This window comes from Erpetoichthys calabaricus, chromosome 10 (assembly GCF_900747795.2).
Source record: "Erpetoichthys calabaricus chromosome 10, fErpCal1.3, whole genome shotgun sequence".
NCBI lineage: Eukaryota > Metazoa > Chordata > Cladistia > Polypteriformes > Polypteridae > Erpetoichthys > Erpetoichthys calabaricus.
Genome location: NC_041403.2, coordinates 8,288,859 through 8,304,083, shown reverse-complemented (window position 1 = coordinate 8,304,083; position 15,225 = coordinate 8,288,859). Strand labels below are relative to the sequence as shown.

General features: G+C 38.3%; 1 protein-coding gene across 3 annotated transcripts in view; it reads right to left on the bottom strand.

The window, feature by feature from the left end:
• The window catches only part of gpbp1l1 (GC-rich promoter binding protein 1-like 1), a 110,672-nt gene extending 98,865 nt beyond the window's left edge, over positions 1-11,807 (bottom strand). The window contains exon 1 of one of the 3 annotated variants that reach the window (XM_028810818.2): positions 11,591-11,807. The gene's annotated coding sequence lies outside the window, so the exon portion shown is untranslated. The remainder of the gene's footprint in view (positions 1-11,590) is intronic. The other 2 variants (XM_028810817.2, XM_028810819.2) reach the window with 2 other exon arrangements.
• Positions 11,808-15,225: the final 3,418 nt, after the last annotated feature.

Genomic DNA, 15,225 nt, shown 5'->3' with positions numbered 1-15,225 from the left:
TCGTTATCGCATTGTCCATTCTTTCTCAAAACACAAACCTTACTTTTCCTATGCAAATGTTTTATGTTTATTTTCCATCTTAAACATATGCTAAATGCATGTGTCAATAATGCTAATCACTGAGTTTTCAATCAGTGAGTTATCAAAAATGTTAAGTCACTTTTTTCATATCAAATGACAATGACCTATCTCATGTTGCTGAATAGAGAATGTGATTTTCCATGGCCAAGAAAGTACCTGGTAGTCAAGAATACCACTGTTATATCCCAACAGAAGATAGCAAACTCAAAGTCAGCTGGGTGTCTGGTGAGGACAGTCAATTGACTGTCCGAAAATTCCCCACTGAAGCAGCAGCTGAGATCCTGCCCTCTTGTGATCACACTCCTGATGGATTAGATGTGCCCCAAATGTCCTATTGGAGGCTATGTGGGGTGCACGTATGATGAAAAATGTTGGATTAATGCCATATGTGACAAGAGTGAAGTGGAATCAGACATTGTGAAATGTTTCATGCATTCAAACTATCCTGCACAGTCTTTCCATTGGCCACCTAGAGACAATATTTGTTAGGTGCTATTACAGTATGTCACTGCAGTGCTTAGTGGACCAACAACGTACCATCTTGATCTCAAAGATAACAATGCCCTACACTCTGCACTTTGATTCAAACAGAAATAAAAAAGGGTCATAATCCTCCTGCTGCTGCTGCAATACCACCATGTTAACATTTCATTATTACTAGTGTGTATTTAATGATAAATCAAGTAGCTGTTCATGTGTTGTGCTTAACGTGCCTTTGGCAATTTATTTTTTTCACTAATTCTATACACAAGTTAGTGATGAACAACTTGGTTATCATGACTGACAAATGGTAAATTTAACACATGCTTAGAATGGAAAATAAAACTGAAGGTTCAAATAAGAAAAGTAAGACTTGTTTTTTGAGAAAGAAAGGGACCATGCAGGATATAGGAAAAATCATTTTTAAAATGTCTGGACATTCCCACAGTGCATTTAGCTGGTCAGAAAATTAGACCCAAAATGATTTCACATTTTAGAGGTCTGCTGGTCAAACCCAAATGCATTTTCTTTTTTGTTTATAACCTTTTGCAAAGCTCTGTGTAGGTATCTAAACATGGAAAAAAATTCAGACTGTATCAGTTAGAAATATGCTTTCTGAAAGCCTAAGCATTTAAAAGCCAAAGACAAAAATGTTTTTTTTTTTTTTCTCCTGTTTTTGAAAGCTTGCTCTTACCAAGTGGTGTATGTACTATACCTATAAAGCTAAAAGTATGCAAAATATTAGCCTGCTAGGTGGTTTAGTTCTTGAGATATGGTCTTGTGAAATTGACACCCATCTCCCCTCACAAAATTTGCTGCATCTTGGAAAATATTAATCGTAAATCAAAATAATTTTAGAGGGTGTCTCCTGGATAACATGGGTATACAGTAATATAACTCGCTATATCGCACTTTGACTTTCGCAGCTTCACTATCGCGGAATTTATATGTAAGCATATCTAAATATATAACGTGGGTTTCTGTGGACAACGGGTCTTTTTACTTCTGGTACATGCTTCCTCAGTTGGTTTGCCCAGTTGATTTCATACAAGGGACGCTATTGGCGGATGGTTGAGAAGTTACCCAATCAGAGCACGCAGTTTGGCCGATTGGCTCAGCGACGGTGCGGCAAATTCGATTCTGCTGCGTTAACCAGGAAGTCTCATCTCGCTCATTCAGCATCAACGTGTTTCGCTGTGTAAAGAGTTAACTTTTGTGCTCTTTTGTGTTTATTTTTGTGCATAGTCAATCCCTTCGTTATGGCTCCAAAACGATCTGCTACTGCTTCAGGGGTCGTGCCCATGCGCCAACGGAAGATGCTAACGATTGTCGAAAATGTAAAATACTTGGATATGTTTTATTTAAAAAGGAGGAAAAGAACGTAAGATCTACGGCCGCAGTGTCTTTTAACCAGGGCGCAAAACAAGTTGTAAGAGGACGTAATAAGGCCGTAAGGTTTATAAGAGTGTGGGAAGGGTTTATAAAGCCTTAAAATATATAGAAATAAAATAAATATAAGGACGCTACTTCGCGGATTTTCACCTATCGCGGGGGGCTCTGGAACTCCCGCAATAGATGAAGGATGACTGTATTGCATTTTTTCTCAGAATTTTTTGAGACCGAAGTGCATGTGCTTTCTAGAAAAAAAATCAGCTGATTTGATATGGAATTACCATATAATGAAATTTCCTACACAGCAGCAGTTCTCAAACTGTGGTGCACAAGGTGATGGTCATATAAAAGTAAAGTGATGCTTAAACCACTCATATACTTGACTCAATTATCTATTCTTGTATTTACTGACAACAATCACACTGTTGCCCAACCTCCATTCACACTCCTAAATGAACTTCCCTTCTGTTAGGATCATGCTGAAAACTTCAACAATATACAAAGAACACTCTGCTCGCACTTTTACAGGTTTTTCTTCTATTTAGGGGTGGACAAACTGGGATTGGATCCAGCAGACCCCCGTGACCCTGTTTTAGGATATAGCGGGTTGAATAATGTCTGTCTGACTGACTGACTGACTGACTGACTGACTGACTGACTGACTGACTGACTGACTGACTGACTGTAAATGCACATGGTAGTGTGCTGGGCCAACACCCTTGTATAGCTGGTAGTCCAAGTATGCTTTCTGACAGACCAGTTTTAAACACGGTGTGAATGGTTACCTGCAACTTTTTAAAGCAATATTTTTGTAAAGTTTTGTTGTACATTTATTCATATCACTCTTCTATCATAATATAAACACAATCGGCATCTTGGAAGAATATATTTTAGCAATTTATAAAGGATTATGTCAAGTTATGTGTTCTTCCCCCGCAATGTACACAAAAATATTTTAACAAAACACACTGAAAAATTGCATTAATACTGTATTCTCAAATTGTGTTTTCAGTGAAGATTTAAACTCCACCAAATCATTTCTCTGTCAAAAACACCATCAGTTTGACTTTCAGGGCTAATCTGAGGTACAATATCTCCTTTACAGTGTCATCCACCTTTAGTTGACCATAGCTAGTGATCGATGTACAGTATACAGCTGCGTTGTCACACTTGGATCATTAAGAGGGTCCCCATGTTATTAAAGACAAGGTCTAAGCCTGAAAAAGCATGTTCACACTCTGCAGTGTTTGGCTAAAAGTAGGGAGCATTTTCTCAACCTCCAGTACACTACTAAGAAGCCCAGAATACATATATTTAAAAAAAAAGTAATGCATTCCTACAAATGCAATTCTTCATAGAAATCCAGTCGTAGTCGTGCCCTGTTTGTGCGTGTGTTTCCTGTAGGTTTTCTCGATAAAGGCATGCAAATTAGCTAGCTGCACGAGACAGAAATGTCGAAGTGAGCAGTATCAGATACCCTAACTACGTCAACACAAGCTTAACTGCAAAATTGAGGGCACAACACCCCGGCGACATTTATGAATCTGGACAACTTTTCTGCAAATTTTGCCAGCGTACCATAGACTGGACATGAAAAGATATTTGCAATGATTACGTACAAATCTAAAACCCATCTCAAAACAATGAGAAATTGAGATCAAAAAGTGTTCCCCTTCAGGTAACAACAGTGGAAACAACAAAATCATCAGATGCAAAACACCAGTTTCTGTCCACGCGAGTCAGACATACCGCTCGAAAAAATAAAGATGCGTCCTTACTATATTAAGCTTTGTAAACAAGGATGCAACAAGCCCTTAAAAGTGGGTCACTCTTTCTTTTTTGTAAAAGTGAAGTTTACCTTCATCTCAGAAGGATGCATCAAACTAATAACAGCTCTTACAATTCTGGAGGGCACTTACTGCCCTACTGCAATCTCAGCATACAAATTTCACCATTTATTCACCATATTGCAGCACAGTTAGAAAATGTTCTGTGCACAGCAAGCTGTGAAAACCCAGTGTGTGTTGACACATCTGACATCATTTTTATTGTGCTGCCCTCACAACCAGTGCAAATGCATCAAGACTAGTCCTCCGCGCTTTGCAAGCTTGAAGTTTGGTTGCCCAGAATTTAAAAACTGGTAGTCCCAGGTGTCTGGTCTACTACTGATTTATCCACTCCTGTTCTGTTCCAATGGTTCCTGCTCTATTCCAGATTCCTTGAAGCGACTGTTTCCTTTCTGGGAACAATTTTTTTTTTTTTTTTTTTTAATCTGCAGGTTCTCTTCCATTGTTTCATGCAATATTTCTCAATTACTGCACTGAACTCTTATATTCATTGCGATGAAAGCCTGAAGAACTCACTTCTGGAAAAGACGAAGTCCATGCAGAAAGTGATAACCATCAATTCAGCTCCATACATCCAATCAAAACTGAAAGCGATACTGGGATTTCCGAAAGTGACTCCTGTGTAACTCACACATGTGCAGGGTGTTGTTATATTATTATTAAGCAGCATCATTTGTATCATTATTATACTTTTTACACTTCTGACTTTCTACTGGAAAATATGCAAAACACAAAGTACAAAGAGGAGATTTAATAAAAATGTTTTTTCAAGCCAAAAAAGGTACTGCTTTATATACAGTGGAACCTCGGTTTGCGAGCATAATTCGTTACGGAAACGTGCTCGTAGTCCAAAGCACTCGTATATCAAAGTGAATTTCCCCATAAGAAATAATGGAAACTCAGATGATTTGTTCCACAACCCAAAACTATTCATATAAAATTGATTAATACAAAAAATAAAGTAAAAATACATAAAACAAATTAACTTGCACTTTACCTTTGAAAAGAATCATGGCTGGTGTGAGTGAGTTTCTAAACTCTTGTGGGATTGCACCCAACAGGATAACACGCGGAAGAGCGTCCCAAAGCAATCGCAGTCTCCCAGCGCTGTAGCAGTTCTCCGTAAAAGCGAATCTGAACAGATCGCGGACATGCTATAAGCGCCTGCCGTCAATGGGTGATACAAGGAACATTATAAATGTGCAGGGCCCTGCCTAACTGCTGTGTCTGTGTATAAATAACTGCGCTGTTGCTGTCAAAAGCTGAATAAAGCTTGTGTTGCTAAAGTACTGAGACTCCGCTTCGTGTTTTAGGGTGCAAGACGGGGACTCGCATGTCACAGTGCGCATGCACACACACACACACACACACACACAGTCACAATGCTGTAATACTGTAGTAAACACTATACGCTTGTACGGATGTTGACTATATGAGTGAGGCACGCCGACTCAGACAGAGAATAGGAGACGATTGCCCACAATCCCGCAGTGAGAGAGAGAGAAGAACCATCAGCTCAGTTGTGATCACATGACGCTCAGCAGACAAAGCGTATACAGTACATACTACTCGTACTGCAAGACCTCGCTCGTTTATCAAGTGAAAATTTATTAAAAATTTTTGCTCGTCTTGCAAAACACTCGTAAACCAAGTTACTCGCAAACCGAGGTTCCACTGTATATGTTTTAGAGAAAAAAACGCAACACTAAGGAGGTTAATAAGGAGGGAGAGGCACATAAAAAGTGTTGCAATTCCTAAACTGAAACAATCACCCAACTTGGATGTAAATACCCCAAGTTAAAAATGCCACTCAGCACTTTCATCTGAAATTCATTATATAGCTTCAACTCCAATATCTGTGGCAAAAAAAAAAATCAAAAATAACCTTACTAATGTCCAAACATGTATGGATCTAATCATCTCTTACTTCTTGGTATGAAATGCTTTGTAATAGAAACGAAACCAAAGTTACGTCAAACTGGTAAAGTCTGATCATTCATCAGGCACTCGGCAAAAGTAAGGTAATCATGTATTTTTTATGAAAATGGATCTTTACTTCAGGGATTTGCTCAAACAACTGTCAGATGTTTCGGTTTTAACGGTTGGAGCCTAGACTGATTAGGTGACTTACACATGATCAAAAAGCAAATCAAAATTGGGAAATGAAATTGGCAACCTTGTTTATAGCTCCATCATATTGGCCCCTACACAATACTGCCTATCTTTAAATGACAAATTAGAACATTTATAATACAGTACTGTACAGGTTGTCCCAAAAGAAATGTATATACACTTATACATTATCAGAAGAACAGTTGGCAGTTCAAACACTTGTGATCACTTAAAATGATTCTAAATTTGTCTTTAATTTGAATAATACAACTCAGATGTAGCTTATTAAACATTTTATTTAACATTATGCAAAGTATTAATACATTTTGGGACACCGTATATATTACAAAAACATTTGAAATGGTATTGATTTTGCTGCAATCATTCCTTATTTCAGTTTAACTGATGTAACAAGTTTTGCTAAAGAAAAACATTTCAATTAACTTTTTGCTTCATCTTTTGATTCAGAATTGAAGGCAAGAAATGTTAGGTTTGACTATACAAGGATAGGTTCTTCATTATCATTATTCTTTGTTTCTGAGGTACAATATGTTAATCAATTTAAGGGCATCTTTATCAACGATGTATATAGTTATGATGTCTAAAGCTAGTATGTCCACACTGTGTAGGCAATCAAGAGTCTAAATGCAACACACAACAATATCACTAAATTTACAAATATATGCAATAAATTAAACTTCAACGTAAAATGTATGATTCATGTGACTTGAAAACTTTGCAAAAATATTCTGAATATATTGATATGAATAAATAATATTGAAAATGTAACCGTACAAGCAGGCCATAGATGAGACAAGGAAAAAAATGAAAGAAAACTTTGAGCTCACCTAATGATGTAGGTGCAAGTTAAATAAACTTTCATCTATGTCAATGTCAATTTACAGAGCATATTTAAAACATCAGTAATGTTGTAGGCAAAGTACTTTCAATTAAAAGACAAGAAAGAAATAAAATCGGAAAAAAATACAATAGACTGTAACTAGTGAACTTACTCTGTACTCACACACTGATATGCATTATTGTGCAACACTGCAATTTAGCAATAAAAACACAATCCAACAAAAATCAATGGCCTTAACATTTTCCTTAAAACACTGCATTACATTGTCAAAGTGTACACTCTTATCCTAAGCAGTTCTTGGTGGACATGTGTTAATAAAACAAAGCTTAAATATTACCAACACCAAGAAATTACACTGCCTAAAAGTCCATTCCATCAGCAAGTAGCGGGCTCACCTACTTAAGCCAACAAACCTTGTAAGAGACAACACTATCCGATTTAATTAAAACAAAATAACTACTTCCATTAATACATTTGTTGAGCACCAGATATAAAAATAAGCTATTGTTACTGAAAATTAAACTTTAGCGAATGTTACTAAAGCCAAAGTTTTTATTTCTCCCCTCCCCTACAATAACGCCAGTGGATGAATGGAATTTACTACCTCTCTTAGTGAAGCAAAGCACATTAACTTTAAATGAATGTGAAGGCTTTGAGGTTAACTTGCAAGTAGATGGCATGGGCATTAACAGAACTCATGTCTTGTGACAGGCATTTTGATGTGCATATTCCACTCTTTCTCCACAAAAATGTGTCGGTTGTATTAATATTATACCACAGTACAGTAAGGTAACCCCAACAAATTAAATGGTGTTACAATGCTAAAAGTTGTACACATTTAGATCTTAATCAGTATGGTAACACAAAACTGCTCAATCCTGTCCAAGGAGTATCTGCAATTGACTAGACTACTTCACCTACCAGTGACCATAACCAAAAAATGTGTGAATAATTTTACAACATACTTGCTACTTTTAAGTTATTAATAAAACTTCCTTAATAAATGCATTCATGCATTGCACGGAATATTAAATGCCCTTGAAAGTCATCACTATTCCCAGAATTCCAAAAGATACTTACACTTACTCACCCAATAAGAAAGTATTTATTGCCAGCCTGTGTTTACTATCAGTTTATTTTTAAACACAAAGTGCATTTATCAAACGTATATCACAAAGTAAACACTGCATAAGCATTTGGAACCCTACATATCAATATTTAGTAGGACTTCCATTTCCATTGCACTAACAGCCTTAAGACTTCTAATTTATTTCTGAACCAGCTTTGAACACTTCTCAGTTGGGATTTTGTTCAATTCCTTCCTGCATATTTTCTACAGATCAATCAGGTTGGTTGGATGGTATCTCCTAACAATTTTCAAGATGACTTTAAAGCAGATTAAAAACTTTTGCAAGGCACTCTATAGACCAGCACATATACGCAAGTGTGTGTTCTAATATGTACATATACTTCCAGTCAAGAGTTTAAAACACCTCAATTTTTCCAGATCTGATTTAAACGTAAGCAGGTCAAGTCTTAGGAATAACCTGAAATCGTACAAAGGTAAGTGGTAAAGTGCCAGAGGTTAAAAACCCAGGAAAATAAAGAATTTTTATAATTCTGTAAATTACATTTTCATGTAACAAGTAATAAATTAACAATTTACAGATTTTCTGCGGCAATAGAAGTTAATTAAATGTTAATGCCTCCTGCATTCAAGAGCATCTGCCTGCACTCTGCAACTGAGCACGCAAGATCATGCTCGGCATTATATCACCCTCTTAATCCCTTTGCAAATGCATGCTGATGCAGCTCTTCACTGACTCCATATATATGTACACATACATATACACACACATACAGAATAGGTATATACATGGCTATAGGAAGTTTATGATGTAGCAGCTAGAGCACTCAACTTTAAACAAAAGTCTACCTCTTTAAATTTTCACATCCAACTAACTGTTGAACATGAAAAAAAAAAAAAAATTCCCTGCTCAAACTGTGAAACACACATGCAAACAATCGACAAATATTGCTCATGGTGAGGTGTCTGTCAAAAATGCTATTATAACAATGCCTTGTGCAAACTTCTAAAAAAGCTTGTGTTAAATTTTAACAGAAGGTGCAACAGAAAAATGTACACATTCATATCCTTTGACCTGACTGTGTTCTCAGTATATAATTATTTATTTGTGACATCTGTATTTGAATTTTACCTGAACACGTTAAAGCAATCTGTACCTGCACTCAGTGAGCAGCACTATGCAAAAATAAACAGAATTGACGTACACTCTTACAGCAGATAAAACTAAATGATGTCAGATTAAGTTTAAAATTACCATCTTGCTGCTGGCACTCTAACACAAACGCATGCACTTAAGTTTTTAAACCATTACCACCTCCTGGTTGCTTAAGTGTTTTTGAATCACCAAAAAAAACAACTAAATTAGGAAAAACTGTCTTGCTTTAGGATGTTCATAAGAAATGTAAGGATTTAATTCTTGAGAAAGAGCAACATAATAAATAAGGACACTTGCATCAAATGTAATGTGTGCTTTAATTTAAATATGTCAAGTCTAAATATTTTTGATAACAGCATTTTGTTGTTTTCACACACTGATAAAGGTCCATAGAGGCCCAGATCCCTAGTAAAGGATCAAAAATATAGTTGTAATCACTGACCTTGAGAGTCTAAAATAATAACGTGCTCTTGTGTGCAATTTGTCACTTTTAACCTTCTACAAGCGGCATTTAGAGGGCTAGGGCCACTGGTAAAGAATTAAATATCAAAAATTTGATCACATTTGTAATCAACAACCTGCAAAAACCATAAAATGACACTCTACATTTCTAAATTAACAAACCACTTTTTTTTTTTTTTATTAAAGTTCCACGAAAAGGAGTAATTTGACCCCGGCAGTCAGTTGAAGTACAACTTCAAGTCCTTCCGATCAATTATGCTAAAGACAACTAATGGGTTTATTCATATCTTAAAGGTGTAAATTCCTGACCAAAATATTGAAGGGAACCCCCAAAAAAAGCTCTAAGTCTTGTTTAGCTAAACGTCAAGACAAGTCAAACAGTATCATATGTGGAGGTTTTCTCTTAATGGTTTGTCATGAGGAACTGGACCAAAATGAAAAAACTGAAGTGATATCAAAGCCTTCAGAAGCAATTCTTATGAATACAAAATGAACAAATGACAGGCATAACCTTAAGCATGCATAACAAACGAGGAAACTAAAAAACAGCAAGAAACCTTGGCATCTGTATAGTCTCACTGGCTATGTAATGAGCAGGCGCCACAATATGGCAAAAAAAAAACAGCACAAACAACAAAGAGATAACAACTACGGGCAAATCCTCTATATCTTTATTTCTACAGCAAATACGGAAGGGGGAAAACAAATGAATGCAAAGATGAGTTGAAAGGAAATCATTTGTGGTAAGCACACACTGATGCTGGCAGGTAAGAATAAATGATATACTATGCACAGAGCTGTCGATTCTTCGGGAGATATGGGGTTTACAGAAGCCAATTAAGCTAAAGAACAGTACAAATATCAAAACAATGACTTTAAAAAAAGTAAATAAAATTTTCATAAAACATGGAATAACATTAAGCACGAAATTTCTTTATGCATATATGGGTAACAATTCTTCGACCAATTTACTGTTTTTGCTTAGTGGAGAAATGTTATAATTATATGACCAGTAGAATCCATAAAAGGCTTCAAAAGGTGTTGAACGACAAATCAACTATGTCCTCTGATGCCGATTTTGCCTACACTAATCCCACAGAAAATACGAATGAATGAGGCAAACGCATCAACGGATAACCCTCGTTCCTGGAGAAACACTTGCCTGTCCTCGGCACTTGCCTAGCTGCACACTGATGAACAGCGTGTTCTTAACCATTTCCTGTAGCGTGGTGTCAAGCCAGGGTCGACCGTGTCCTGTTCTTTGTGCAACGTTCCTTCGGTCAATTCACCTTTTTGCCTTTCTGCAGAAATGTTCCGATTCTGTGCCTTATCACCGCGCCGTGAATGATCCCGGACACATGCTACACGTAAGGCGGCTGCCCACCTAACGGCACTGTAAACAAATTACACGTAGAAGATAACCAGAAAACAAAATGTCAAAAACGAAACAAAGCGTGACACTGGCCTACGTTAACGTACACAAAAAACCAAACACTTGTCACGTAAGTCACTTTATCCGAAGAAAGGCAGCTCAAGATGAACGAAACTCCAGATCATAGTCGTGCGTGACCTTAAATCTCAAGTGGAACAGATACACGCGAGACGTACGTTCAACTGAAAAGAATTCCTGCGTTAAAAAACAAATCGAACCGGAGACCCCAAAACCAAGTGCGTGCCCAGGAAGCATCAGCATCTTTGAAGTAACTGTACACGTCGAGAGCTTGTTAGTGAACCGACGTGACAATCGGTCGTAAGAAACACATCATAGCCTAGTTTAAAAGCCGTCCACCAGCAAAACACAAGTTAAAACAAACGCGCAAAAGAAAACAAAACCAAACCCGCTCAAAGCCCTCGGCCAAGAGGCGAAGCACGCCTGTGTTAGGCCGGAGAGCAATACGAACACAACGACATTGTACAGAAAAACGTCGCTTGGCCCTAATTCTCTGGTTTTATCTTTTACTGTTGACTACACCCGTCTTGCTGCACACTTCTAAGTTCAGGTAAACATGCGGTCAAAGACCTCTTCCTACTCCAGTGCTCCTGAGCAAATGAGCTCCAAGATGGCTGCCCTGCCCACATAGAAATAAAACAAACGCCCGGGCCCCGTTTACCTGTAGCGCCGCCAAGCCCCTGGGCAGCTCCCCGGTGGCAGAATATCCAAAGGAATGTTAGCGACGTACTCAACAGGCGTCGTGTTCGACTGCTCGAAGAAACTATACGAGGTAATCCAAAGAAACTGCGAACTGTTTGTTTCCCTGTCTTAACTGAGACTGTGTGTCGGTGTGTGTGTGTCTGCTGCCTGGGTCTCTCACAGACAGCGCCAATCGAACGCATGCTGGCGTCACATGATCCAGTCGACCCGCTCAACGTAGGCCTCACTAGTAGAGTGTAGAGATGTAATTTGCATTTCCGCCACACTCCGGGCGCCATTACGTCTAAGCCTTATGTCTTAGCTTTCCGAATAAACAACGTCAAGATAGCCAGAAATTTGTAAGGCTGGTTATCACTGTGTTAAAGCAGAAGTCGTTTATCCTTCTGGTGTATTCAACAAGTGATGCGGCTTAGCGGAAATTGCGCTTCAAAGACGAATTTCAATCAGCCATCGCGCCACACTTAGACAGAAGTAATTGATCCAAAAAACTGGCAGAACGTTCGCTTTTAAATCAAATGAAAGAAAGTTCATAAGCAGGGCATACTGCAATGGTAAACTGTTTGCAAAAAAATAAATAAAATGAAATAGAAAAAACATATACATTGTATAAAGTCTGCTGCTGTTCCGGAGCCTCCTTTCTTGTTAATTCTACAACGACTTTCAGGCTTTGGACAAGAGCACTGGAATAGTCAGGTCCATTCGAGAATCAAAATTACATTTATTGACCAAGTCTGCTCACATACAAAGAATTTTTTTAGATGGTTCTCCATGCATGACAGACATTGACACAATGAGTGCTTGAACTGGGCCAGTATGTTACCTCTTCCAGTTTCAACATGGAGTACCGGCACCTCTTCGTTAATTTTCCTGAGGTATCTTCACACCCGGGTCTCTGATACAACAATCTATTTTTTGCCATACTGGCATCTTTTCTTAGTGTACCAGTGATCACCGGCACCTCCGCAGAAGTCTTTCCAGAGGACCAAAAACTATAGGCTTGAATGTCACTGTATTGCCCTAAAAAGAGTAATTTGGCAAGCACTTCACCCCTTTGATCAAAATACACTTGTGTTGAATACTAGACAAAAAAAAAATCTAAATGTATTCATGCAAAGTGCAAGGCAGTGCAAGGAATACTTCAATGAATATTGTGTTTAGCATTAGCTATATTTTTGAATTATTCCAAGATATTATGGGGGGCTGGTGGTTTGTGTCCATACGGAGTAAGGACAGCTGAATTAACCTTTTGTGAGCTTGATGGCCCGAGGAAAGGAAACTGTTCTTATATCTATTTGTTTTGGTGTAGTTTAGTCTGTAACCCCTGGCAGATGGGAATTGTTCAAAGGACTTGAGGCCTGGATGTGAGAGGTTGGGGATGATTCTCCCTGCCCACTTCATGACTCTTCAGTAATACAAGTCCTGTAACTCTGCAAGACTGTTGTCGGTGATATTTTCAGCAGAACAAATTATTCAACGCGTTATATCAGTGCATGCTCCCCACCTCTCCTCCCCTCCTCCTAATTATTTGTTTAGCCTGTTCTTGTCATGTTCAGTTGCTGATCCAAACCACACTGTGATGGATGAGCTTAGAACGGACTTGATGACTGATGCGTAGAACTGAATCAGCAGCTACTGTGGTAGACTGAACTTCTCTTGGCTGTCACAGGAAGTCCATCCATGCTATGCCTTTTTTGTAATGGAATCTATGTTAGTCTTCCATGTCAAGTCCTGGCTGATTATAGAGTCCAGAAGTGTGAAGGTTTCTGTAAGTGACACATTAAGTGTGGAGAGGAGATCTATCCATCCATCCATCCATTTTCCAACCTGCTGAATCCGAACACAGGGTCACGGGGGTCTGCTGGAGCCAATCCCAGCCAACACAGGGCACAAGGCAGGAACCAAACCCACCACAGGGAGATCTATGTATTTATCGTATTGTATAGATAGATAGATAGATAGATAGATAGATAGATAGATAGATAGATATGAAAGGCACTATATAATAGATAGATAGATAGATAGATAGATAGATAGATAGATAGATAGATAGATAGATAGATAGATAGATACTTTATTAATCCCCAAGGGGAAATTCACATACTCCAGCAGTAGCATACTGAAAAAAAATCATATTAATTAAATAGTGATAAAAAACACAGTGCACTTTATCAATGCTAAATTGAGTGTCTGTTTGGGGTGTGTGCCTAGGACTGGTGCCCTGTCCAGAGTTTGTTCCTGCCTTGTGCCCTTGAATGGCCCCTAGGGTGGCTGGGATAGGTTAAAGCCCTCCAGCAACACTGGTCTGGATTACTGTAGAACAATCAAGACAAGAACAGGCCATTCACCCTAACAAAGGTTGCCAGTCCTATCCACTTAATTCTTCTAAAAAACATCAAATCTAGTTTTGAAAGTCCCTAAAGTCTTACTGTCTACCATACTACTTAGTTGCTCATTCCATGTGTCTGTGGTTGTCAGTGTGAGGAAAAAATTTACCCTTCATAAATTTCCAATTCTGTCTCTGTGTTCTTATTCACCTTATTTTAAAGTCAAAAGTCTTGAGCCACTGGACTAATTCCCTTCATAATTTTAAACACTTCCATCATCATCCTCTTCATCTTTGTTTGCTTAATCCGTAAAGGCTCAGCTCTTTATATCTTTCCTCATCACTCATCCCCTGTAGCCCCTGAATCAGCCTCGTTGCTCTTCTCTGGACCTTCTCTAGTGCTGCTATGTCCTTTTTGTAGCCTGGAGACCAAAACTGCACACAGAACTCCAAATGAGGCCTCACCAGTGTGTTATAAAGCTTGAGCATAACCTCCTGTGAATTGTACTCCACACATCAAGGCGCTATATAACCTGACATTCTGTTAGCCTTCTTAATGACTTCTGAACACTGTCTGGCAGCTGATAGCTTAGAGTTCACTACGACTCCTAATCCTTCTCATAAGGTGGACTCTCGATTTTCTGACCGCCCATTGTGTATTCACACCTAACAGTTTTACTTCCTATGTGTAATTCTGTACATTCACTGACATTAAATTTCATCTTCCACAAGTCTGCCCAAGCCTGTCTGCTATCCAAGTCCTTCTGTGGTGATATAACAGATTCCAAATTATCTGCCAATCCACTTATCTTGGTATCATCTGAAAACTTAACCAGCTTGTTACTGATATTCCTATCTGAATCATTTAGTTAGTCAGTCATTGTCCAACCTGCTATATCCTATCACAGGGTCACGGGGGTCTGCTGGAGCCAATCCCAGCCATCACAGGGCGTGAGGCAGGAACAACATTTATTTCTGTCACACATTTTCATACAAATAATGTAGCTCAAAGTGCTTTACATGATGAAGAAAGAGAAAAAAAAGACAAAATAAGAATTAAAATAAGAGAACACTAATTAACATAGAATAAAAGTAAGGTGCGATGGCCAGAGAGGACAGAAAAAACAAAAACACTCCAGACGACTGGAGAAAAAAATAAAATCTGCAGGGGTACCGAGGCCATGAGACCACCCAGCCCCCTCTAGGCATTCTACCCAAAATAAATTACCTCAATCAGTCCTCATGGTATTCAGGGTTCTCAATGGAAGGAC